At 33.2% G+C, this 13989-nt stretch overlaps 1 protein-coding gene across 2 annotated transcripts in view; it reads right to left on the bottom strand.

Moving 5' to 3' along the window:
- LOC129971567 (homeobox protein prospero-like) overlaps window positions 1-13176 on the bottom strand; it is a 391670-nt gene extending 378494 nt beyond the window's left edge. For both annotated transcript variants that reach the window (XM_056085453.1, XM_056085455.1), the window contains exon 1: window positions 13150-13176. The gene's annotated coding sequence lies outside the window, so the exon portion shown is untranslated. The remainder of the gene's footprint in view (window positions 1-13149) is intronic.
- Window positions 13177-13989: the final 813 nt, after the last annotated feature.

Below are 13989 nucleotides of genomic sequence, written 5' to 3'. Positions count from 1 at the left end.
GTGAATAATGTTCTCTCTGAACTTTCAAATATTACCCATCAGCATGTTCACTGTTGAAGATATACACAATATTTTACAGTTGTATATTATCGTTTTAAAGAATTGAACGGTTACAACTAAATAACTGAACTTAAAGTGAGACCTGCTTCTTCAACGAATTTTTAAACATTCATTAGCATTTTGATTGTGGAAAATACGAATAAATTGTTTCATTTCCTGGTATCATTGTAAGGCATTGAACAGTTACAGCCAAATAATTGAACTTCAAATAAATGCTTCCAAATATTCATCAGCGATTTCATTGTTAAAAACACGAACAGTATTTCATGATGATGTATTTCCTGGCAATCATTGTTTACAACACACATCGCAATCACAACTAGACAACAAAACTTCAAGTAGATACTGTCCCCTTTGAGTTTCTAAATATTCATCAGCGTATTCATTATTGAAAACACGAACATTTTTTTTTATGACCGATATATTTCCTAGTAATCGTTGTAAGGTACTGAATAGTTACAATGGGGGATTTAGGTATTTTACGGGCCTAGGCAGAGTACATTATATGGTCTCTCTTTTAGTAAGAAAGCCAATTTAGTTTCACATTTCAGCGCAATTTTAATGTGATAATGATTTATTTCAGATTAATATTTCTTAATTTCATGAACTTGTTAATGCATTTTTATTTATCTATAATGGCTTTAGACTGCTGGCCTCCACATTTGTACCCAATATAAGTAAAGCAATAGTTCGGTTCAATAAATGTTCTAATAAAAGTTATGAAACATAAAAATCTGATAAATTACACATAATAGAGTGTTAATATTATCCTAACATTTTATCGTTTATAAAATGTGCTTTTTTTTACTAATTTATTTATTTGGCAATTAGAAAAATGATGTTTCTTAAGTGACCTTCTTGCAGCTCCCTCGCATTCTAGGACCCTAGGCAGCTGCCTAGTCTATCTTAGTTTGAAATACGCCATAAATAGTTATAATCAAATAACAGAGTTTCAAACTTATACTGTTTTCTCGAAGTCTTCGTAAATATTCATCAGCCTGTTAGTTATTGAAAACAAGAACATTGTTTTAAGCAACTATATTCTCAAATGATTGCATTTCTCGAAATCGTCACACTCTCGAAATACTCAGCAGTTAATACCAAATTATAAACTTCAAAAGAGCATTAATTCTTCTTAAAGTTTGCAAACAATTGTTTTAAGATTATGCATTCCTCAATGTTTTGTTTCCTGGTTATAACTATAAGTAATTAAGCATAAAGACTTACAGAGGTTTCTAGGTAAAGTAAATGTCCGAGTCTTCTTTTTTCCTACCCAACTTCCAAAATAAACTATTTTCTCTATATTTTAATTTAATCTCTATATAAGCAGTATTTAAGTAACAAATGTGATAGCAAATGAAAGAGCAATAAAATTAATCACGGTTTTTTTTTCAAGAACGTTAAGTGTATTATTTCGCATTTAAATGAAAATAATACGAAAAATTTAAAATTTATTTTCTTAAAAAATAGCTAAAAAATATAACTTTATTTAACAAAACCGAAATACTTTAATACAAAGGTTTTCAAGTCTGCTGACATGCGAGTCAGTTAACTTACTAACTAATTGCAAATCTAACAAGGAAAATAGAAAAAAAATTCCAAAAAATAATGTTCTGAAATTTATATGATATTTAATTTTAATTTAAGGTTTTTAAAAATCAAATCAAAACGCCAAATTAAATTCCTAAAAATAAGGTTAAAGGAAAAAAGACTTAAGGCCAATCAAAATTGCAAGATTCCCAGGCTTTTGTCTACTTTGACTATTTAATAATCCGGCCGTGATTGTATTACACAGTTAACACCAAATTAAAAATTTTCAAATGGATGTAATTTTCAGCAAAAGTTTACAAAATATTGCATAAAAATCTCGGTGAAACACTAACTTTTTAGAAATATCTAGAGTTTTTCATACAGCGCCGTAAGTAGGTTACGCATTATATGATTTCACAATGTAGGTTTGGTTTGGTTTGGTTATATTAGCGTCCCGTTTGAAGCAACATAAGGGCTATTTTGGGACGGACCTCGTAATTTTGAACCGCGGTCAGATGACGAGGACGACACCTGAGCTGGCACCCCCCTCTCCACACCACACCACACCAGCGGGAGGACGTTTGGTCATGACGGATTTAACGTGCAACTGACCCCCTTACACGACGGTTCTTCGGTGGAATCGGGTCACGAACCTGAAACCCTCCGGTTCCGAAGCCGAGACCTTATCACCAGGCCACCGCGGCCCTCTTCACAATGTAGGAGATAGTGCTGTAGGGCAATCTTACACATAACGCGCAAATTCTAAAGGAATATATTTAAAACAACTATTATATTTGTTTTTATCAATAGCTTTTTATAAAAATAAAATAAGTATGTATATGGCTGTAGTTTCTTATTCCTCAAAAAGGAAAGATTGAGAAATAAACTGAGATACTGATATATTACTGATACCTTAGATATTGAATACTCAAACTTCTTTAGACACGGTATACTCATACATTCTTAGACATTCTATGCTCATACTTCCTTACATACCGAATACTTAAACTGCTTTTCACACTACCTGCTCATATTTCCTTAGATACCGAATACTTAAACTGTCTTTCACACTACCTGCTCATATTTCCTTAGATACCGAATACTTAAACTGTCTTTCACACTACCTGCTCCTATTTCCTTAGATACCGAATACTTAAACTGTCTTTCACACTACCTGCTCCTATTTCCTTAGATACCGAATACTTAAACTGTCTTTCACACTACCTGCTCCTATTTCCTTAGATACGGAATATTTAAACTGCCGTAGACACTGTCTGCTCATACTTCTTTCGATACCGAAACTGCCTTAGACATAGTATACTCATACTTCCTTAGATATCGAATACTCACGTTCTTAGACATTGAATAATAAATATTAAGATATAATCACTACATTTAGAAAGATGGCGTAAAGAAATGCTTCATTTATGTTCATTTATTCTCGCATATCAAACTCGTAAGAGAGATAAAATTTATTTTAAAAGAAATTAGCTCATTCCTTAAAACTTAATGTTATAAAATGCACTTTGACTGTAAAGCTTTTATAACCAACAGAAGGAATGCATTTATATCCGATTTGAGAGGTTACAGGGACAGCATCAGTTCATCCTCGTTACGAACATAAAAAGTTTGTCTATAGAATTTTTCGAAACCATTATCTGTCTTAAAATATTAATAATTTAACATCCAATGAAAACCATTCATCGTGTTCAAGTTTTCCTCAATGACCGAATCCTTTCAATCGTTATAAGATAACCTGAATGGTGATTACAACCCAAAGATTAATAACCGGCAGGATGGTCTTCCGAAACTTTCTCGCATATATTCTCCTATTATAGTTTGTGTATTTTCTGTAGGTGGTTCAAGGTCACATTTTCTACCGCGTTACCTATTGTTACCAGACAACCAATAACGAGGTAGAAAATGTGACCTTGAAACGCCTACAGAAGACTATAACCTCTCGTATAGAATTACAGACCTTGGGTAAGGCCGGAAATGCCTTGCATTAACGAATGATAGTTACGAAACATAGATCGTTGATGTCATTCCAATATTTAAAACGAGAATATGTCTTTTGAACGTCTATTTTGCTGAAGAATGAAATCAAAATTTGACACAGAGCAATAGTTGTAGTCACAAAATTACAAACAGAATTTCCATTATTTAAGTCATTTCAGTTATTAAGTCATTTCATTCACAAATACTCAGACGGTCAATCTTTTGACATATTTGACTCAAAATTTGGTAAGAATCGATATTTTATATGTCAAATGTGTACATTAAATTTTATCGACTTTTGGAATGATCGAGTTTACTTGAAATCGAACAGCATACTTTCTGCGAATATTTTCGTTCAAATTTTCAATACAGTATACTTTCTGTGAATGGATTTCGTTCAAAATTTCATAGAAATTTACACATTCGGCTTCAAAGTCCAAGTTCCAAATTTGGTTCGTCTGATTCAAAACCTTTTTGATTTATAATATTCACAGACAGACAGACATAAAGCCAAAAATGTGTTTTTCAGACTCAAGGAAGTCCCAAACATGAAAAATACGTCAAAATATCAAGTTGCGAATATTTTGACGATTACATCACTTCCTTTATATTTCGTATACGAAAGAGTAAAAATGGTTCAGCTGAAGAGACGGTTTAGAGACGACATATCTTTTTAGAAACACCAGTAAGCAGTAATATTTACTTTAAACGACCCGTCATTTTTACGATTTATTTCTCTTTTTTACTTCTGCTTCATTTGTCAACTTCTATTTGTACCCCTCACATAAAGATTCGAATTGTGCCTCTCACACAAAGAGCTATAATTCTCGTGGCATAGATACCAAGACTCAAACGCCTGAAACTGATTTATTATTAAATGTTAGTGAACCAAATTGTTATGCTTTAATTTAAATAAAAATAAACTAGTGCTTATTAAATGGTTGACTCGTACAAAATAAGAACATGTTAAAATCTAATTTAAAAGACAGGTAACCAAGAAATTATTTAAATTCGCAAGTGCTTTTATTTAATTCAATAAGCGCCCTCTAATAATAACTAAAACTTTAAATTCAGAGTGCCCGAACACCATCTTCAACCACATGTAAAATATCTCCCTCCCGACCTCCCTGTTAACTGTCCCCGGTGTCAGAGCAGGGGTCAGTCGCGTGCCGGTGCAGCGGTGCTTGTTGTTAAGCAAACACATGTTGCCCGATTCGTTCCCAAATCGGTCTGCGGGAGGAATAGTTAGGAGAAAATTAAATGCGTCATCGTCGCAATTTGTGATCCCTCTGCGCCCCCTCATATTAGCTCGGACAGGCAGCAGCCCCTGCAGTAGCAACAGCTCTGAGGACTGGAATGACGCTCGCCTTTGCAAATAAGTGTGTGGCTCGTACCTGGCGTTAATAAATGCAAGGGCTGTACGTTTGATCAGGGGTTATTTCTTAGTTTTAAAGCAAAAAGATATCTCCAGGTTTCATAAGAAATAATAGCCGCAAGTTTAAAGAGTGAACGAACGTAGTAAATGTAGCAAGTTTTATACAGCAATGCTTGGTGGATAATAATATGTAAACATTAAAAAATCTCTACGACACCGAAAGTGAAAAATCCTTTTTGTCAGAGGTATCATGGTTCAACGGAGCATCTACTATTTATTCTACAATTTTATCAGAGTAATGCAATTTTATTTATAATCGTTTTATCAGAGATATCTACAAGCATTGTTCAACTGAACAATATTATTTGTATATCTGCAAGCATTGTTCAACTAAACAACTCCTATTTGTATGATATTTGCATTCTTCAACTGAACAACTCCTATTTGTAATGCTATTTTGTCAAAGCAATACCATTTGATTTAAAATCGTTTTATCAGAGATATCTGCAAGCATTGTTCAACTGAACTACTCCTATTTGTAACGATATTTTGGCAGAATAATGTCATTATATTTATAATCTTTTATCAGAGATATCTGCAAGTACCATTCAACTGAACAATTATTATTTTCAATGCTACTTTATCAAAGTAATGTCATTTTATTAAATGCCATTATTAGAGAAATCTGTAAGCATTGTTCAACTGAACAAATACTATTTGTAATGTTATTTTATTAAATGCCATTTCATTTATAATCATTTTATCAGAGATACCTGATAGCATTGTTCAACTGATCAACTTCTATTTGTAATGTTATTTTATCAGAGTTGGATGAAAATTCTAAAAGTAAAATTGAATGCAATAAAACTAATGAAAAAACACTGAATCGTGTAAAAGGTTCAACCAGTATAGACGCATTTACCGAGAAAAAGACGGTGTTAAAGGATAATGGAAAAAAATAGTAATAAATAATAGAAGTAAAATTTTGAAAAAAAAAATGATTTGTAATTCTATTTTAGTAACACTGGATCCTTTAACACCATCTTTCCGAGTTAAATGCTTCTATCCTGGTTTAAATTCCCTTTGTTGAACCTTTCACACGATTCAGTGTTTCTTCATTAACTTTGTTGCACTCAATTTTACTTTCAAAATGTCATCCATTTATCCGGCTCGACGGACCAATATTTCGTCGTATTATGTGGACTGTGTTTTTGGATTAAAAACGAATCTTCTAAAACGTTAAGCCCTTTTATTAGTTGTTTCGTGTACCCGCTTGTGTCGGGTTACAACTCTCGACTAATTCTTTTTTTATAAACTATTCTTACAGATGACGCTACAGTGTGCTTTGGCTGTTCATGACTTAACAAGAGTAATGATCTTTTATTTATAAAAAGACCCTGGCCTGTTTTTGAAAGAAAGGATTTAACTTGCATTTAAGAACTGACTGATATTGCTACATCAGAATTCGTTGACTAGAATGGAAATACTTCCTTCATATATTATTCACCAAATTATACCACTGAAATAAAACAGAATTTTAATAGCTTACCTTCTATCAGCTTATATTCAATTCCCAATTTGTTCTTTATTTCAATCCAATAACAAATTCGAAACAACAACGGGTAATAATTGCCACAAATTAAATAATTGTGTGTGCGTGTGTGTATGTGTATCTGTGTGTGTGTGTGTGTGTGTGCGTGGGGGGTGCGTGCGTGTGTGTGTGGACACGTGCGTGCAGATTTGCCTGGAAAACGTTAAAGTAAGTCAGTTTCCACGTTCTCATGATTTTATTCTTCATTCCAAAAATCTCATGACTAATAAAGTGCATAGAAATGAATAAAACAAACAATTTTGATAAACAGAATGTTGCTTCAACATTGCATCCCAAACTAAATAAACTATCTTAGGATTGACATAAAACCATCACCTTTTCTCATTTTTCGCAAACACACATTAAAAAAAACTAAAAACACTGACATAGATTAGAATTTGATTGCATGTCTGATTCTATCACCCACTTCAACACGGCATCTGTCCACCCTTTCTCTACAAATCGTGAAACGTATTTCTATTGTTGTTTAATTTTCATTTCATGGCCATTTTATACTTCAAATGAGAGCCTAATGCGCTTCAACCGCATCCTTGATTTATGATTTAAATTTTCTGCGAGAGCGAATTCAAAAGGCTGAAATTGCTTGAGAAGGGGGAGGGTGACCGCTTCCCCGGGACAGATGGCCTCTCATTTCCTCCACCACCCTCAAAACATCGGCGGGAAGGGGAGAAGGGATCGAACGCCCTTTAATCCTCTTTTCTTTATCCATTTGTTCTGTCGGAGGTTTGCAACCCAATGTCCTGCCTTTCTGGATTTGTCTACAAAATGGCTATTGTCGCCGGTGAAACACAATGAAAATTAAACGGCCATTCATCTATAAAACAATCGGCAACTGTATCGCACTTGTCGATGAATATCTTACTATGGAATATTTTGTAATTTAGAAATAAAATATTTACAGAAGGGTTTTTTAGTAAGATTTTGCTTGCTTTTATTGGAACAGGAGTCAATATTTTGATCAAGTTGCTCAACTCTAAGCACATAAAATTGAGTTTTAGTAGTGAATGTTTGAAAGACCTTGGAACAAGTTTATCTTAGCTTAGTTTAATAACTGTTCTGATTCTATAAGACGGTTGTTTTGGAATATTAATGACATTCAAAAAACGACATCAAGATCAGTTTGTTTCTTTACAAATTTCCTCACAACGCCAATGCCCTCTACCCTTTTCCATCAACAAACATCGATATATACGTCAACAAGTTACGGAAATCAAATAGAATACGATCCATTTTACCGATATCAGTCCTATGAACAGTATCTCTTTTCCAATTACTTGAGGTAAATAACTTTTATGTAATAGTTCTACCCCCACCAGAGGAACTTTAGACACGAGAATGAGAAGCTTTCAGCATGGTGGCTGGTTCTCGCCACAGTGATGGATACAAAAATGGGGGTTGGCTCCCTCTTATCGATAACAGGACGTACTTCCTAAGGGAAGGGTTGTATCGTGACCAGTGATAGCCCTTAGAACTGAGCTATAGTTCTCGCCAGTGTTGCTGTTGTGGCGGTCAGGTCATTTAACTTTTTCTGTGTGCCTTCCAGCGGGTCGGAGTAGCCAGTTTGCGATTATGTAATAATTCTATTTGCATGTCAAAATTTTAATTTATTTGCCAATTTGTTTAATTGATGTAGGTTAATATCCATTTTGATGTATTTTTTAAATCGTATGTAAGAGGAAGAGTTTCTAAATTATTGACTGTGAGTACAGGATCGTGATATGGTTTGAAAGTCATTAAATCAATGATGTAACAGAAATGTCAGTGAGCGAAATTAAAATTTATAAATAATTTTGCGTGTCTCTGTCAATTCTTACTATTGTGTTTGAATACTTTTAGTCCAGGCATCCTGTATTATCTCGATATATTTAGTTATGAATCATATTTGTTCTCTACATATTAAAAATAGGTAATATTTTCTTCTAGATATTTATGTCTAATATGAATACAGGCATGCCTCTATCGAAACGTACTTACAAAAAAGCATTTTATCCACAAAACACTGTCAATCATTTTTTAAGATAAAACGTTATGATTAAACTTACATTACTGCATTTAAATCAACAAACTAGAAATTGATAATTATAAGAACTGCTATGAAATTAAGGCGTTCTGAAACTTTACTGATTATCTCATAAAACCAGCGGCTGATCAGTTAATAAATGTAATCCTTTCAAAGATGAAAAAATACTGATTTCGCTATCTGAATATTTAACAGATCACTGATTTCGTTCTGAAGACCCAACAATAATGCAATTGCAATAAAGCTAGATAGCTTTTATATTTTCTTTGGCTGTCTTCAGCTTCCTTTGCACCAATGCATATGAGTTTGGATTTTTTGGAATGGATTTAGTTTTTTGACTTTCGGGAGACAGATATGACCGTTACGACCGAAAGAGTGCAACAGGTATAAAAAAACTTTAGCAAATTATTCATTGCAAATGAATTTGTTCACGGTCTGAAAAGATCCTTAACCTATTACCTACGGTAATTTTCCAGATAAACAATTTATCCAATAGGGAATGAAGTATTATCTTTGCTACGTATATGACCATTAAGACCGTAAGGGTTAAGCAGGAATAAAAAACTTTTTAGCTGATGATTCGCAGCACTAAAATCTGTTTACAATCTAAAGAGCTCATCAACTTATACCTACGGTAATTTTCCAAATAAATAATTTACCCAAAAGTGAATGAAATCTGATGGTGGAGACAGATATGACCGTTAAGACCGAAAGAGTGCAGCAGGTATAAAAACCTTTAGCAAATTATTCATTGCAAATGAATTTGTTCACGGTCTGAAAATTTTTTTAACCTATAACCTACGGTAATTTTTCAGATAAACAATTTATTCAATAGGGAATGAAGTATTATCTTTGGTATGTATATGACCATTAGGACCGTACGAGTTAAGTAGGAATAAAAACCTTTAGCAAATTATTCGTTGCACTTGTATTTGTTCACAACCTGAAGAGTTCATTAACCCATTGCCTACAGTAATTTTATATGAAATAGACATGATTTCTAAATGAATCGAATACAAATCAAGAAATTATTATTTTACTGTTTAAGGACCTTATCATATGTCGTGCAGAATCTTGTGTAGTCCCTTTCGCGCGAAAAGGGGTTTATGAGGTTCAATGAAACGTTGAAAGCCATCGTGGACGCGCGTTCTGCGTAGGGTGATTACAAGACAAGGGAATCGCACGTCAGGGGCTGACGTCAGGGAAGAGGGGAGAGACAGAAGAGCCCGCATCTCAGAAGGGGGATCCTAGGAGGAGAGGGGGTGACTCACGCGCGTTTTCATTCTTCCCGGACAAAAGGGTGGACGCTTTTACCACCTGAGTTGAGCCAAGGCGGCCGACTGACCAAAGGGGAGATTCATTATTTATTCATAGGAGGGGAGAGACAGAGACCAGGAGGAGACTGCGATTGCGGAAATTAATCTTGATAAAGGGCAGTCGACTCAGGGAAGGACCCCGAGTTGCTCTACTCGGCAGTTACAGTCTGTTTAAAGACCAGATATTTTCTTTGACGATTCGCAACACAAAAATGTAAAAAAAAAAAAACTATAAAAGATGCTAAAAATATATTGTTTTAATTTCTTTTCAACTAAAATGTCACATTCAGCATCCAATGCCAATTTTTTGACACTATAATAGTATTCAATGATGGACGATTACGACTAGAATTCATGATCTTCATTTGTCTGGTCCTTCATTGAGTTTCTGACATTTATTGATTATTTTATGCGTCTTATAAAGAAAGAGAAACTATAGAGCAGGAATTTGATTCCAAAATGCGTATTATCGTCTGGCAATGAATTGTTTAAATATTTCGTGATAAATATAGTAAATCTCAATTATCTGCTGAAACTGGATGACTCGGCAAATGGATGTTAGTGAATTCAACAGATAATCCACAAAATTATCAAAGGAAGACATAAAAATGTTGTAAAATAATTTTTATTTAGTAGTACGAATCTACAAATACAGTTGTGACTTAATTAGCAATAAACTTATGTACCCAGAAGTACTTCTGTATTTTGTCTTATTAAAAAAGTTAAGTTGTTTTTATGTAACAAACGTCTCTTTTATAACTGTGACTGGTTTTTCTTTAGTTGCACTTTGGGATTAACAGCCAGAGTAAAGCGAGAGTTAATTATCCAAATATAAACAAATTTAAATTAATCTAACCAACCCTGAATGAAAAATCATTGGAACGATAACAAGAGCAAAATTTGTTTTATTTTAAAACATAATATATATAATATTAGAAAATATCAAAATAGTCGCTATCAGTTTAAAAATTTTATAACAGAGAGCGAAAATTTGAAACTTTTAAACAAATTTACTAATTCATGTTTTAAATCTAAATATCAAATATAAACTATTTGAATAGATACTTTTAATGATTCTTCTAACCTTAGTCAAAATTTGGCACTCAGAGGCTTGATGGCAAAGTCATAACTTCGGTGTTCAAAAAACCCGAGCTAAGCAATCAAATGCATAGAAAATAGGGCACGTATGTGAGACTAGTAAGTCTTGTACCAAATATATTTGTATTGAAGTAGAACCGAAATTTGAAGCCAGTTCTCAAATGTGAGTTTTCCCCGAAAATCACTGTATGCCTCCCTCCAAAAAAAAACTATGAATTACAATCGCTGATGTCAATGGATAGATTTTCTGATGAATATTTCATATAGACTTTTATCTTTAAAAGCGACTTTATGCCATTCTAATCATTAACAATCAATATTTGGGCATTTTAATTATTCATATTAATATTCAAATAACCCATAACTTTCTTCTCTAAAATTTTCATATATATATATAAAACGTTTAATGTTAAAGGATTTGAACACTCCAGATCTACAACCGGATCTGAGACCGGATTTCAAATTCATTCTGGAGTTCGTATGCAAGAAACTCTATCACCAGCCAATTCGCAATATGACAATAAAAAGTTATATAAATTCATTGTTGACAAATATCCTTGCCTCTGCCATAAGCCAAAGAATTCTGAAAGAACCGTCAAAACTGTTTCTGTATTTATAGCGATTACAGTAACACAGCTGTTTTATCTGTTAATGAAATGCACCGCGCAGAAAACTATGAACATAAATCTCCCAAACCCAATAGCTTATGACTACCTTCTCTCTTGGGTTGTTTTTCAGTGGCATGGGCCGATGGTCATTAATGAGAAATCAGGAACGGTTTGCATGTGCACGCAGCAACCCCGCATCCCTAACTCTGGGGTTGGGATTTCCTGAACAGACAGAAAGACGACAAACGTTCTGAATCACCATCGCCTCAAGGTAGGTCCAATGGATAAGAAATGCCCCGACTACACTGATTGTGACAGAGAAGATGACACAAATGGAACAAAAGAAATAGTCATTTGCTTGCTGATGAAGAAGCGATCAGTTCAACTATTAATAATGGACAATTACTAGACTGAAGAGAAATCAATTAGCCAATTAAATATATGAGACAGTCCATACAGGTAGAAAACTTACCAATTAAAAAAATGCACTACCATTAAAAATTCAGTTATCATATTCATATTCAGTTTTTCCTAACTTTATAAATCATAGAAAAATAATGCTTAAAGTAAGAAATAATAGTTTAGTTTTTTAGTTTTTCTGTGTGCAAAAATTTTATATCGATTTTTTACTTTCTCGTGTACAGAGTATAGAGAAAATATTCTGATCGTCAAAAAATTAGAACTCGACACTTTGTTGAATCTCCACGTTTCAGACCTTCCTGAATTCGGAAAATACCTTTTTGGCACTATGTCTATCTGTCTGCCTGTGTAACCCAATAATTTGAATCCATTTTTTGGCAGAGAGATGCAATTTGGTATATAGTCTTCACACCAAATTTGTAGATAAAAAAATCTATACTATTTTGTATGAAATCCATTTACAGTAAGTCTATATGTCCGTCTATACGAATATAAGTTAACAAGATAACTGCAAGACGAAGAGACCTAGACGCATCAAATTTGATACATAAACTGTAAGTATCTATCAAATTTGAAACCAAATCCGTCAAGAGATTGACTTTCTGTTCGTCTGTACATACACATGCACGTAAACGCGATAATTCAATAACGCTAAGACTTAATTGTATCCAATTATATCCATGATTTTGTGACAACAATTATAATTCTACGTCAAATTTTTTATATCAATCAGTTGGAAACAATGTGTCTAAAAGAGAAATTCAATTTTCGGTACTATTAACCGCATGTTAGGGAGGAATGGCTCCAAACTCGCCAAGAATCACCCGATAGATTCAGTGAAAATGCTAAATTCAAACCAAAGAAGAATAATTCATAACTACCGTTCAGCGATGCCAGGCAAATCATTAAACCTTTAATTGGGGCAAATCATTAATTGGGACCTTGGTTTAACCCAAGGTCCCAATTCTATGCGGGATGAGGGGGGTGACACTTTTATTAGAGAGTATGCGAGATTGTTTTGGTGCTCCAGCTGGTTTTTTCCTTTCAATTAATCTTTAGTCTCTTTTTTCCAAATTTATTATGAGTAAAATAAAAATAAAAAATGTACTTACCAGAGTTGAAAACTCTTCAAAAATGTGAATCGCCTCTTCAATGGTTCCTGTGGAAGAAATGGCATTTTTTTTTAAATTAAAAAACTTACCAAATAATAATAATAAATCTGAACAAATAATAACAAGACAATGGAAATTATGAGAAATAGGAAATATTAATTCTGTCATGAAAAAATATATAATTCTCTTTTAGCATGCCCTTTTTCTTAATTTACACTGATGCTTGTTTTCGACATTATTTTGATTCACTAATCTAATATTTAAAAATTTCCTCCAACCCTTTAACTAAATTATTTTTTTATTATGCCATTAAATTACTTAGATACTTTAGCCATTTTGATTTAAATGAAAATACGTAGAACGCTTGAGAAAATCATGTATTCTATGCAATTTTTGAATTGAATTATATAACATTTAAAAATGACTCAATTGTTGTTTAAAAGTGTAAAGGTGTGATAAATCGATGCATGCATCCCTTACTGATGCATCGGTGCATCTCTTACTGGTGACAGCAGACTAATGAGCGAGTTAATCCCAAAGAATTTGAACTACTTGTTGAATGCTCCTCAATTAATAATTGTAAAATTTATGAAGAGTGAACAATTTGGCAGCTATCTGCTATTGCTAATCTTAAAAACTAGTAAATAAAAACGGGTATATTATTTCAAACGAATCCTATTATGTTTTTCCAAGAAGAAAAATATTACAATGTTTTCATTGCTTTTTTTGCATTCCAAATATTTTAAGTATCTCAACAACATTCCTAAGGCAGCAATATTAAAAGCAGCTTCATGAATACAGTAAAAGCAACTCGCTTTCTTCCATAACATTTTGCAGAAT

The sequence above is a fragment of the Argiope bruennichi genome, chromosome 6 (genome assembly GCF_947563725.1).
Source record: "Argiope bruennichi chromosome 6, qqArgBrue1.1, whole genome shotgun sequence".
Taxonomy (NCBI): Eukaryota; Metazoa; Arthropoda; class Arachnida; order Araneae; family Araneidae; genus Argiope; species Argiope bruennichi.
This window is presented reverse-complemented; position numbering and strand designations above follow the sequence as displayed.